Source organism: Esox lucius, chromosome 21 (assembly GCF_011004845.1).
Source record: "Esox lucius isolate fEsoLuc1 chromosome 21, fEsoLuc1.pri, whole genome shotgun sequence".
Taxonomy (NCBI): Eukaryota; Metazoa; Chordata; class Actinopteri; order Esociformes; family Esocidae; genus Esox; species Esox lucius.
In genome coordinates, this window is record NC_047589.1 from 21,995,888 (window position 1) to 22,008,289 (window position 12,402).

Consider the following 12,402-nt stretch of genomic DNA (forward strand, 5'->3'; position numbering starts at 1 on the left):
TCTGTGGAATGTGACATTTAACTGTCTGGCTGCCTGTCTGTCTGTCTGGCTGCCTGTCTGTCTGTCTGGCTGCCTGTCTGTCTGGCTGTCTGGCTGTCTTTCTGCCTGTCCAGGGTCAACAGAGCAGGAATAATGCCATGTGTTTGTAATCAAGCATCAACACATGGAAGGGGTGTGTGATCCTGGGAACACTAGATTGGGAAGGCTGGAACTTCCCGGACGTGGGCATGCAGGATCGAGACACAAAGACGGATCCCTTCTTTATTACAGGGGGGTTTTGTGGTCGGCTTACATTCACTTTAAAACCCAGGTTGGGAGATTTATTAAAGAATTATTTAATAGCCGGTGTCTTGAGTTTCGTTTCGCTGGCATGTACAGGACACCGTCTCACGAGGCGGCGATAACATTCAAGTACCTGAAAGAGATCAACTTTAAAAATTACTGTCTAGCTCAGTCGGGAGCGACGGAGGAGCTACTTTTCAGGCCTGAAGCCATGTGATACTGATATGATCTAGTTAAACAACAGCTGTTTGTGATTCCAAGGGAAATTATAAGGAAGATTCCCCATGAGATGCCAGCTTATTCCATTTATCTAAATTAGGTGTATTTTTTTGTCAGGTGTGTGTGTGTGTGTGGGGGGGGGGGGGGGGGTGTTATCTTACCTCAGAGATGCCGTTACAACATTACATGACCAGTTGTTTAGTTGTTCCCTGTTGCTGATAACACCATCTCAGAGGGTTGATGAGTGGTGAGGTGCCCGGCTCAGTGACGTATTCAAATTATTAATAGGCCATATTTTCTGGGGGTTTATGCTATGTATTATGTATTATAGCAGGCCCCATGAGATGACGTTTACCACTACGTGTGATTACCACGTTTACCAGTACGTGTGATTACCACGTTTACCAGTACGTGTGATTACCACGTTTACCAGTACGTGTGATGACCACGTTTTCCAATACATGTGATGAACACGTTTACCAATACGTGTGATGAACACGTTTACCAATACGTGTGATGACCACGTTTACCAGTACGTGTGATGACCACGTTTACCAATACGTGTGATGACCACGTTTACCAATACCTGTGTTCATCACGTTTACCAATACGTGTGATGACCACGTTTACCAATACGTGTGATGACCACGTTTACCAATACGTGTGATGACCACGTTTACCAATACCTGTGTTCATCACGTTTACCAATACGTGTGATGACCACGTTTTCCAATACGTGTGATGACCACGTTTTCCAATACGTGTGATGACCACGTTTACCAATACGTGTGATGATCACGTTTACCAATACGTGTGATGATCACGTTTACCAATACGTGTGATGATCACGTTTACCAATACATGACCACGTTTTTATGAACTTGATTTCAACATTAATGTATAAACTTTGAGGCAAGTGATTCATTTTCATGTATAGTAAATGAAGTATTCATTAAAATGATCAGCTACACATTGATGTTGGCCTGTGTATAGAAACGGTAGTGAGGCTGTCCGAAGCAGTCTTTTTTTACGTAATCCAAAGTAAAAAGTTTGTGAAACGTTTTTATTTTATTTATGGTGGGCTTTCTCTCCCCTTGTATTGTCGCTGTTCCGTGTAAAGAGCTCATAGCAGACAACACATGGGTGTGTTTAATTACAGTTATATGACCATCATAAACAGCGTACCCATTATGGACAGGGATTCTTTATGGGAGCTTAAAAAAATGGAGCACTTTCTTTGAAGTTTGGGACGAACTGTGGCACAAAAGGTACAAGCTGCGGAGTAAAACCCATTCAAATGATATTTTGTTTTTTCCTATAAAACACCTGGGTTTGATGTCCACCTTTTATTGTCCTTGTAGAAGTATTAATTGGTTATTTTAAAAAGATTATATAGGCAAACATAAGACTTTTATATACTGCAATGCACATTGGCAGCATATGTTCGTGTCCTTGATGTGTGGGAATGGGACAAGGTGCACCTCGTTTCCATACAGAATCCCAGACTGAAGTACTTTGGGTCCAGTCACCGAAGCTTAGGAGAAGGTGTCATAAAAACCCAACTGTGGGCATGAGGTCAGCCACTGGTGTTTCAGTCTGTTTGAGAGTTACTGCGGTGGAATGTGGTCAGTTGGGATGTTCAGCGGCACATTACAGTGGTATTATAACAGTCTGTGTTGATGCTGGCATGTGTCGGTTTATCCTCTATTGTCTAAATATTTAAAATAAAACTTGTTTAGGGGAACTTCTGAAAGCTGTGGGTGATAAACTGTAACATATTCCTACAGGCAAATAGGGAAGTATTTGTATAGCTGAAATGCCAGAATTGCATGACCATTCTACGTATCTGAAGTAGCTCGTTGGACACCTCTTAATGCATGAACACAACCGTCAGCTATAAAGACAGACAGGCCACACCAAATATGTTCCCAGAGTCTGTAGACAAACCTCCTCGCTGGCCTTTCAATGAGCTGTGACTTTTGCAGTCTTCATCTGAAGCTAAAGGCTCTCACTGTTGTTAATAGGACTCACAAAAGTGAAGAAAGCGACAAATAAAAAAAGAAGTGAATTTCCTCTCACCAGATTGCACATTGGCCACCAGTACTCCTGCAGATATCCACTCATTCATCAAATCAATGCATTCCTCTCCCATTCACAAAGATATCCCCCAGCACAGCATTGCAGACAGGTCTGTTAGAGACATCACAATGGTTCAGCAAGCAAACATACTTCCCTAGGCCCTTGGGAGAAACACAGGCTACGGCATTACACAGAGAGAGGGACTAGACCCTCACTTTTTTTTTTCTTTCACCGTGCACTTTCCTTACAAAATGTCAGACGGTAACATCACATTCACGACTCCCCATCCAGTCAACGTTAATTTGGATGAACGTGTCGTCGCTGACCTATGCTGACACAACTTTGACTGGAAGAGCAGCTGTTCAGCGATTCCAGAGTGATTCCCACATATCAGAAACCCATTAACACTGTTTGGAAAATGATGTAATGCACTGCAGTCACTGCACACTGGAAGAAGTCCTGTACGGGCCCCGAGCAGGGGGCAAGGTCACTGTATAGACCCCACATGCACAGCTAATTAACGGTCTGTAGCTGAACTATGGGCAAGGCACTTTCCCTGTCTAGTTCAAAGGAGACGCAGTTGACGATGAGGTAGGGAAGTGGATGGGTCCGCTCCTCCGAGCGGACGCACTTTTCGGCCCTGCTAGGCCTGTTGTTGTGACTCTCCCGGTGAGGTGGGCCCCGCCAGGTGGCCCTGGCACCTCCTTGGGAGGCGGGGCTCCCCCCGTCACCATGTCCTGTCCTCCTCGCGACGGAGGCTGAGATAAGGGGGCGATCCGTCATCCACTGGGCCGCATTAAAATTTAACTCTGGTTACCGAGTGTGGCCATTCAAACTTTTATCTCAAACCTTCTTTATCTTCTTTTCATTAAGTTCTCAAGCGCTAATAGCTTCTGAGCTCCCCGGGTAAGGATGATGTTCTGAATAATGAAAGCTCATTATTTCTCAGCAGAATGCTTGTTAATTCAAATGATGATATTAAAACTATAGTAGCCTTTAGCAGTGGGCTGATTTCTAGCATACTTTATCATGTATCAATATATACTCTGTTTGTCAAAACTGCCCAGGGCTCGGGCTGACATTCTCTCTCCCGAGGAGTCGGGTGCTTCAGTAGGCCTCCAGAATACTCCAAGGTGACAACTGCCAGAGTTTGTGCCTCTAGGAAACAGAGGGGGGAGAACTGGAGGATGGAATTCAAAGTCCTGTCCTCCCCCCTCTCTCCGTGTCCATTCGACATCCCTCCATCACACGCTCGCTCACACACATCTGTCATCCTCGTCTGCTTTGGCTGATGTGTGCATATGAGACACACACACACATACTCAGGAACACTCATGACCATTAACCTTTAAATACACCATTCCAGTATTTTATCTTGGAGACAGCCTTAGGTCCTCAGCATAATGATTTGGAATGAATTTAGATTTTCGTTTCTCATCTCATTGGCTCCCATGAAGCCTCCACAGCTTCAGTGGAGAAATAGGATTCTACTTGGTTCAACTTCCATGTTTGCATAACGGCCAAATGTCCTCCCATTCTGTCTGGGTTCTTTGAGTTTGCTTATTAAGGCCACATTAGGGCAGTGTGCTATGCTATTTAGCCCCTTCAAATATGCTTTCTGACCTTTACTCTACTACAGAGAATGTGTTTGCCTTCTTGTTTTTCCTGGAATGCTATCACGGCAAAATTAGCCTGTCAATTCACACAAAGCTGTGCTCTCTTTGTAGACACCCTCACTAACCGTGTTTACTGGATGATCAACCGAAGCATGATAACATAAAGTGTATCTCAGAAAGAACGGATGTAAGGGTTAAATCATTTGAATATCTTCTAAAGATCCAAAATATCTGGTTTTATACTAGTTTCACCTGAAGCTAACATTTACGTTTTTGGCATCTCCCAAAATGTCTGTGGTTCTGCTCTTAAGAATGTGTATCTTGGGGGTAAATATGCTGGCAACACGATCATGGTGGAGGTTATATTTATGTAAGGTTCCAAGAGAGAAAGACATTGAATGAGTAGCATTTGAAAAAGCCTTGGGTGTCAAAGATGACACTGTATGATAGGTGAGCTGCCCTGCCCCACGCCCTGCCGCTGACACTGGGCTGGGTACGGCTGCGTTAGGCTTTGCCAGAGGGACCTGAGACTGACAACACGCCATTCTGGCCCAACTGGTTCCCTCCTCCCCCACCTCCGCCATTCCTAAGCTACACTGCACTCCATTTGTTAAGCCACAGGCCCTGACTCGAACCCCCCACCACACCCCACCCACCCCACCCCCTGTTCCCCCTCCCCAAGCCCAAACATACCTGCACCTCCGAGCAGGAAAGGCCAGGCCGGCCGCAGGGAGAAACGCTGCCATACTGAGGGCTAATCTGTAACCATGATGCAAGGCGGAGGTGGGGTGAGGTGGGTTGAGGTGTGGAACGGCGACCAGGTCAGATTGGGTGTGGTGTCAGGATGTGAACAGGTCACACAGGTGGCTGTTTTCAGGTTAGCCAGACCAAGAGGTCAACCGACAGTTCTTGCGGCCCTTACCAGCTGGCTGGCACTTAGCGTGGGCCGGTTGAAAACTGTGTTGGCTACGTGGCCAGGCTAGCCACTCAGAAGGTGGGGGGGGGGGGGCACTGCTAAGAGCCCTGTAAGCTAGTCTGTGGAGTTGTCTTGCAGCCTGGGCTCCTGACAAGCCACACAGACACTGAGGCATCCGTCAGTCTGGGCGCCGGGCAGTTTACACGGAGAGAGAACTAACAGATGTTTCTGGGGATTGGCTGTCCCTCCCCGGCCGCCTCCACCGTTGTTGAACCTGTCACTTTTGCCGCACCCCCACAAGGCCGTTCAGTTAGATAAGGGAGATCTGTTTCTTTATGCCTCTGTCGGTGGGCTGGAGCAGGTAAACAGTGTCTCTAACTGAACCTGCTCAGGCAGCCCCGGTGGTATCACATATAAAGAAGTGGCTAATTAGCGAGGCGCGGTGTGATTTCCCAGGGATCACCAGCAGGACTCTGGGTAGTCTTAACTGTCACCCAAAACTCATATCTAATCCGAAGAGTCACTGAAAATAATAGCTTTGTTTTGTTAGCCTATATAAAAATAATGTTTTTCCCAAACATTTTACAGTTTCTTAATACAAACTTAACACATTTGATCATAGTATTTAATTCATCGGTAGCTTACGTTCCTGAAAAGCATGGATTTTGGACCTCTCATGAACCACAAGGTATGTCAATGAATTTTGATCTCTTGTAGCTGAGGATTTTAGCGTACACCTCTCCAATGAGTGAAAGGGCTGTTGTCCTGCGTCCTGTTTTCATCTCCGATTGTGTCCATTGTTGGTCCTCTCAGGAGACGGGAGCACGCGTAGGCAGCCACCGACACACAATGGCAACTGGAACTTTATTTCATTGTTTGTCCTGTTTTTGTGTTGCTCGGTTTGCTTCTAATCTTCTTGAAAGGTACGGACGAGCCCCCTCCGCTCCTCCTGAAATTCAGCTGTGGAGGTTGTTGTTCTACCTGATAATGGATTTGGTGGACCCCCTGCAGGCATGCACCATTGGCAGATACTGAATACCACTGAGGGATCAATGAAAGGAGGGAGGGATGGAGGGGGGTGGGGTGAGGATGGGTGGGGAAAACAGAAATCCTTTAGCATCTTCCCTGTCTCATGAAAACCTGTAAAGTGTTAAAGCTCAACCCAGTAATCTGTTGTTAAGACACAAGCCCGCTGTAATGTTTCCCATCAGCAAGTGGATTATGAGGAGGCAACTGTAATTTACATCAGCTTCACTTTTATGTGTCACTCAGCTTAGAAGTTAATAGCGTTTAGCCGAACAATAGTCACATCGTCTCAATCTGGGGCGTCCAAATCCACAAGTGAGGTTGCCATTGAAGTGCAGGCATTCCGGGTGCCTGAACAATGGCGGGCTTCACCGTGTTCTCTCTGAGCTAATTAGCAGTCCCCCATCCCTATCTGCACACCGCACATGTCCGCCATTTCTGTTGTTAACACGGATCTGGGTCCCACTGTATCGACGAAGGCCATTGTCTGCCGTACTTTCTTCAATAAACTCCAGTGTCTGCTAGATCCCCCATCCTAGAGGGACATGGCCAGACAGAGGTTTAAGGATGATATTTTATTTTTCATTCTTCTCTTGCCTCTGTTGTATGGAGGAGATTAAGTCTAGAGGTAAAGTCTCTCTTTTTTTTAAGAAGAAATGTTTAGAAAATGACGAATGTGGCATTGTATTTTTAAGGAGCAAACATCAGATTGTGTTGTGATCTGAAACACAGTTGTTTAGATTTGGGTATTTGGATTATGGTAGAAAGCAGCAACTAAAAGTCAAAATAATTTGCAACTTAAAGTTTCTTCAGATTTGGTGTGCCTTTATTCAGGCTTTTAAATTTTTTGGGCATTTGATTTTTTTGGGCATTTGCTTTTCTGGGCTCTGAAGATTATCCACTTCCATCAAAGTGTGGGAGAGTCCTGTTTCCCTTCCATGTCACAGACCAAACTAAGAAGGTTGACTCTCTCTGCCCACAGATACTTTCCCAAGCAGCAGTGCCTTGGGGAAAGCAGGTGTTGGTCTCTGAAGTCACACCTAGAGCAGTTGAGGGGTGGGTGGAGGAAAGGGGAGAAGCGGGGGGGAGATTCGTCAAGACATCCTGACATATACGGCCAATAGGAGAGTGTGAGTTATACCCTTCTAAATGAGAAAAGAGCAGCTGCTTTTCCGACCATGGCTGTGCTGTAACACGCTATGACTGACAGTCCATATCAATCATAATGAACATGGTTCAGCACCAGGAATGGGCCAGGCCCGACCACTATGGACCCCATATTGAACTCATCTTTCACCAGTGAAGGTTGGTTGGGGAGCGGAGCATGATGGGAGCAGTCATTAGCCTAAGACCTCCATTAGCATGTCGTTTTGCCACACACGTGTGAACCCTATGCCTAATAATACTCTGGAAGGTGTGAGGTAAAGCAAGTGCGCAGTCCTGAATAAGTAAAACTCCATTCCATTGCGGCGCTCCATTATTAATACACAGCAGCCTCATCTTTGATTAAGCTAGTCAAGTTGCTCTTCCTGTGTGGATTTTGATTAAGACTCTGACTGGGCAATGTCTGAGACGGATACCACAATGGTGGCTTTTCCTCACCCTTCCCTGGCACTCTTCTTTCTCCTCTTTCTCTACACCTCCTTCCCCCACCATCCATATGAAGTATTCACTAGGTGATGAAAGACACGACTAGAATTCCAACCTTGTGCTGGAGATTTCAAACTAATATCGGCGAATGCAAATGCTACGGTGACACTGTAGGTTGCCGTGAAATGGGGACTTCTCTCTGTGTCATACTTGTCTACCTCTCTGTGTCTTACATGTCTGTGTTATAACTCTCTGTGTCATAACTGTCTGTGTTATAACTCTCTGTGTCATACCTGTCTGTGTTATAACTCTCTGTGTCATACCTGTCTACCTGTCTGTGTCATACTTGTCTAACTGTCTGTGTCAAAGCTGTCTGTGTTACAACTGTCTGTGTCATATGTGTCTGTGTCATACCTGTCTACCTGTCTGTGTCAAAGCTGTCTGTCATAACTGTCTGTGTGATACCTGTCTGCCTGTCTGTGTCAAAGCTGTCTGTGTCAAAGCTGTCTGTGTCAAAGCTGTCTGTCATAACTGTCTGTGTCATACCTGTCTGTGTCATACCTGTCTACCTGTCTGTGTCATACCTGTCTGTTTCATACCTATCTAAATTATACCTGTCAGTTTCATACCTGTCTCATACAATTCTGTGTCATATCTGTCTGTGTAATCTCTCTGTCTCCGGACATGTGAAGTCATTCCGTGCTACATTATTGCAGCTGTTATTGCTTAGTGGTTTTGTGTTTTGACTCATTACTCATAAGTTGCCTAACTTTGCGTTTCTTATGCAGTCATAAAACCCCCCAGAGCAGATCTTGGGCATTATTTGATAGAGTGCTCAGTACAGGATTTACAATGTACAGGTTTGCCATCTAACCTAAAGTGTACACAAATAGCTAATTTATATTGGTGCTAAATGCACTACGATACAGATTAAATTCTATGCAGTGCCTATAGAAAATCTACAACCCTTCAACCTTTTTAACTTCAATAGCTTCCAGGTAATTCATGTAAAGGCGAACTTGTTCTCAGTCAAATTCCCTGGAAAAAGAAAGAAATGTTGATATCTATAGTAAATCAATGTATTTGAGATGAATCAATGATATGTTACACTGTAAATAGATTGTATCTCCTGTAGTAGGTGCTAACCTTAACAAAGTATATTATTTCTGCATTCATAAATAAGAATAAGAATTTGTCTATATTGATAATTGATTACAAAGATGACATTATCCAGCGGTCTAACTTTTACCATTGATTTCAACCAGGTTGTGCCCAGAGGGTGTCATCCCAGTGGAACAGAGGAATACACTTCAGTGATGAGACACAGTCATGCCATGGCTGGCATCTTCACAGTCACATGATGATGTTTACACAATAACAATGGGCTTCTTGTGTTTTCTGAGGTGAACATATGGATATGGATCAAATGGTTTTAACAAAATCTAATTGGGTACAACACAAAGATTGTCTGTCTTGCAAGTGTCCCCCCTTTTTAACATGAATGTCCAGTCATTCATTAAAGATGATAATAATGGGTGAAATATATTTGTTCCTGAATTTAAATAATGTACAAAAGCAGAAATGGGATTGATGGTACCTCCACAGCCTTTACCTCTGTTACCAAAAATAAACAAAATGTTTTTTTCTTGCTGATTTAACACACATTGAGCCATTCAGTTTCTTGTACCTGTAATGGTTAACAGTTACAAATGTTTTCAATATTCAGACTGGTCTCAAGAATGTGATCATTCTGATTATTTCAGGGTTCTTTTATCCAGGCCAGGTCCACACAGGATGAACACATCTTTTACTGTACTTTCGTTATTGTACTGTACTTGATCACTGAACGATGTTCAATCTTGTAAAAGATACTTGTGGTAAGCCTCATTCTTATTGTATAAAATAATAAAAGGGTGAAATCTTAATGCAGTATAGAGTTTTTGTATTTGGTATTTGTTAATGCTTTCATGCAACAATAACACATAACAGTTGAAATATACTGTACCTAACAAGCAAAAGTTGATGTTATTTTAATTAATTATAACTCATATGACCCCCCATATAATGTAAGCTTAAAAATAAATAATATTTTTTCTTTGATTTGTCATGTTAACTTGTTTTGCTTAATTTTAATGGTAGATGGTGGGTGAAGATCATGGCCAACATTGCAAAAATGATCAACACAAGCCATGGTCATGACTTAACACGGGCACTGCAAAAAACGATAATTACAACATGTACACTAGGGGACTAGCAGAGAAATGTGTGTATATGTGAATGTGTTTTTGAATTAATGGATCATTTAAACCACATTCCAAGAAGTCGTGGTTTTTAGAACAGCCTACACAAATTATTATAAATGTATCAAATGATTTATAGTTATTTTAGTCATTTGTTAGATGTGGTATTGTCAGACACTTGGTCGGATACAACTTCCATATGTGAGATTGCAAAACCAGTCGTTTGAGTGGTTGATTGACGATGGGGTCAACAAAGGTCAGCCATGCTAGATAGACTACAGTAAAGGATCCCCACAATGTGATGTCGTCTAAAACGAGTAGCCACCTCACCACACTCACCTGGACAGGCACTTCATCAAGTTCCGTAGGCCTGCATGGTCCACAAAAATGTCTAGTATGTCAACCTTGTAAAGGCCACTGCCGTTCATAAGTCAGACTGTTCAGTTGGTTGATCGTGTTCCGTCATTCGATAAATGACTGAGTGCTATTTACACAGGGGTTGTGGTGCAGGGTTGTCTAGCGGTATAGACCGCTTCCTTCAGTGCCCGTAAACAGCTGCAGCGTCTATTCCCACTCAGCTTACTGCGTGTCCCATCCAATAAACATACAAACTTGTCTTCTCTACAGATATTGATGACATCTTTTATGTCTTGTGTTTTGTACCGTTTTACTGTGCCTGACTGATACTCACTCCCAGCGTGTCATAAATGAGTGCCTTGGTTTGTTCGAGATGAATTCAGTGTTTCCCCTATATCCATTGGGCACTGGTGGCCTATTGCTAAACATTTTGTTGACCCCACTCCTAAGAACCTTTGAATGTACTTCTGCCAAGACAGTTTTGGATGGATCGTGTAAGATTTGGGCACATTAGCCTGTTTTGAATTAACTCATGGGCTGTGTTGCCAAACACTTCATAGAGTTCTGTGTTCTCCTGCTCTTAACATCCGAAAGCAGAAAGAGGGAACACGTAGCGCCTAAAATCTCACATAGAAACAATTTTTATACATAAGCATGCGGTTTGAAGAAACACACCACTAGCGTCAGCGCAATTGCTAACTACTGTTAGCACACTGTAATGAATGTCTGCCTGAATCAGGAAGCAGACCTCCTTAGTGCATGTGATTCTGGCCTGGGTCTCCAGTGCTGGTCCCATGTGCGGCCCCAGTAGGGTCCTTTGGTTTCCCCCCAGCCCAGACAGGTGTGAGTGATGGAGGAGGAGAGCCCCAGCCCACTGCTCCCTACTGGGAGGACCTGTGCACCTGATCCCACACAGACATCTAATACAGGGGAAGGAGCCAGACAGGGCCAGTCCCACGGGCAGCTGTACCCTTCTCATCCCCACACGCAAAAGCAGCTCGCACGACGGATGCGATTAACGTTTAAAACGCGAATACAAACCTTTATAGTTGTCCCTGCAACGCCACGTCTCTGCCGCATCCAGGTGAAAGGGCCATCTCCCTTATAGCTGGCACATGTGCCGTGCTTGGCCTAACCACAACAACACCAGGCGATGCTTCGGGGAGACCCGGGTGGCCGGTCCCATTCTAGTGATACCCCGGCACAGAGGGGATCCGCGGGCCAGGGACGCATGTGTGTGGCAGGGAGACTGAGTGTCCGTTCCCCCTGTTTCCGTGCCCATGCGCGGTTTCACGCGTATCAACACAACAAAAGCCACTTGGGAGGCCATTGAGAGCCTCAGCAGCTGTGGAATATTTTATTGAAACTGTTGTTGCCCGAGCCGACGGAGGACGCCGTGATGGGATTTGCTCGGCTTGCAGACGTAAACAGGGATGATGATGATGGGTCTCTGTGGGGCGATGACGACAATGATGTGAAGGTATGGTTACCTCAGCGGGTGTCAGGCTCTGTCTATCTAGCGGCATGCTGCTTTAATCAGCCCCGCCGTACAACAATAAAGCCCACGAGCTGGATGAGTCCTGAGCTCGTCGCAGTGTTCTAATGGTTTGCATCGCTCCACTAATGTAGCCACCTTTGATTCAATAAAGATCTACCACGGTACAGATGACAAATACCGACACGAAACTGAGAAACTGAGAAAATACCAACAGGAAACCTAATATGTGCAATGGCCTCAAACTGTCACTGAGTTGTGTACTAAAGCGAAGCATGAATGCAAATATCCTTCCTGAAAAAGCATGGTGATTATTTGAACTGGGACAGGTCAACTGCTATGTACTGTGCAGAAATATAACTACTTTCATTTTTGTAGTACAGACAGACCCATGGATGACCGTCCATGGTAACAAAATTAGACGTTTAACCCTGTTTTTAGCTTTACACTATTTATAAAAAATAGAAATAATAATTGAAGTATTAAAAGCTTATATTTCTGAATTTCATCCTTATTAGGCAGGTATGTTGGTCCTACAGTCTTGAAAAATGATTGGGTTCACTTAAATGGTTATTGATTAAA

General features: G+C 44.3%; 1 long non-coding RNA gene across 4 annotated transcripts in view; it reads left to right on the forward strand.

Annotated features, from left to right (window-relative positions):
- The window catches only part of LOC105019523, a 43,887-nt gene extending 34,143 nt beyond the window's left edge, over nucleotides 1-9,744 (forward strand). For all 4 annotated transcript variants that reach the window (XR_002195825.2, XR_002195824.3, XR_002195823.2 and 1 more), the window contains one exon: nucleotides 8,994-9,744. This is a non-coding gene — a long non-coding RNA (uncharacterized LOC105019523). The remainder of the gene's footprint in view (nucleotides 1-8,993) is intronic.
- The last annotated feature ends 2,658 nt before the right edge of the window (nucleotides 9,745-12,402 follow it).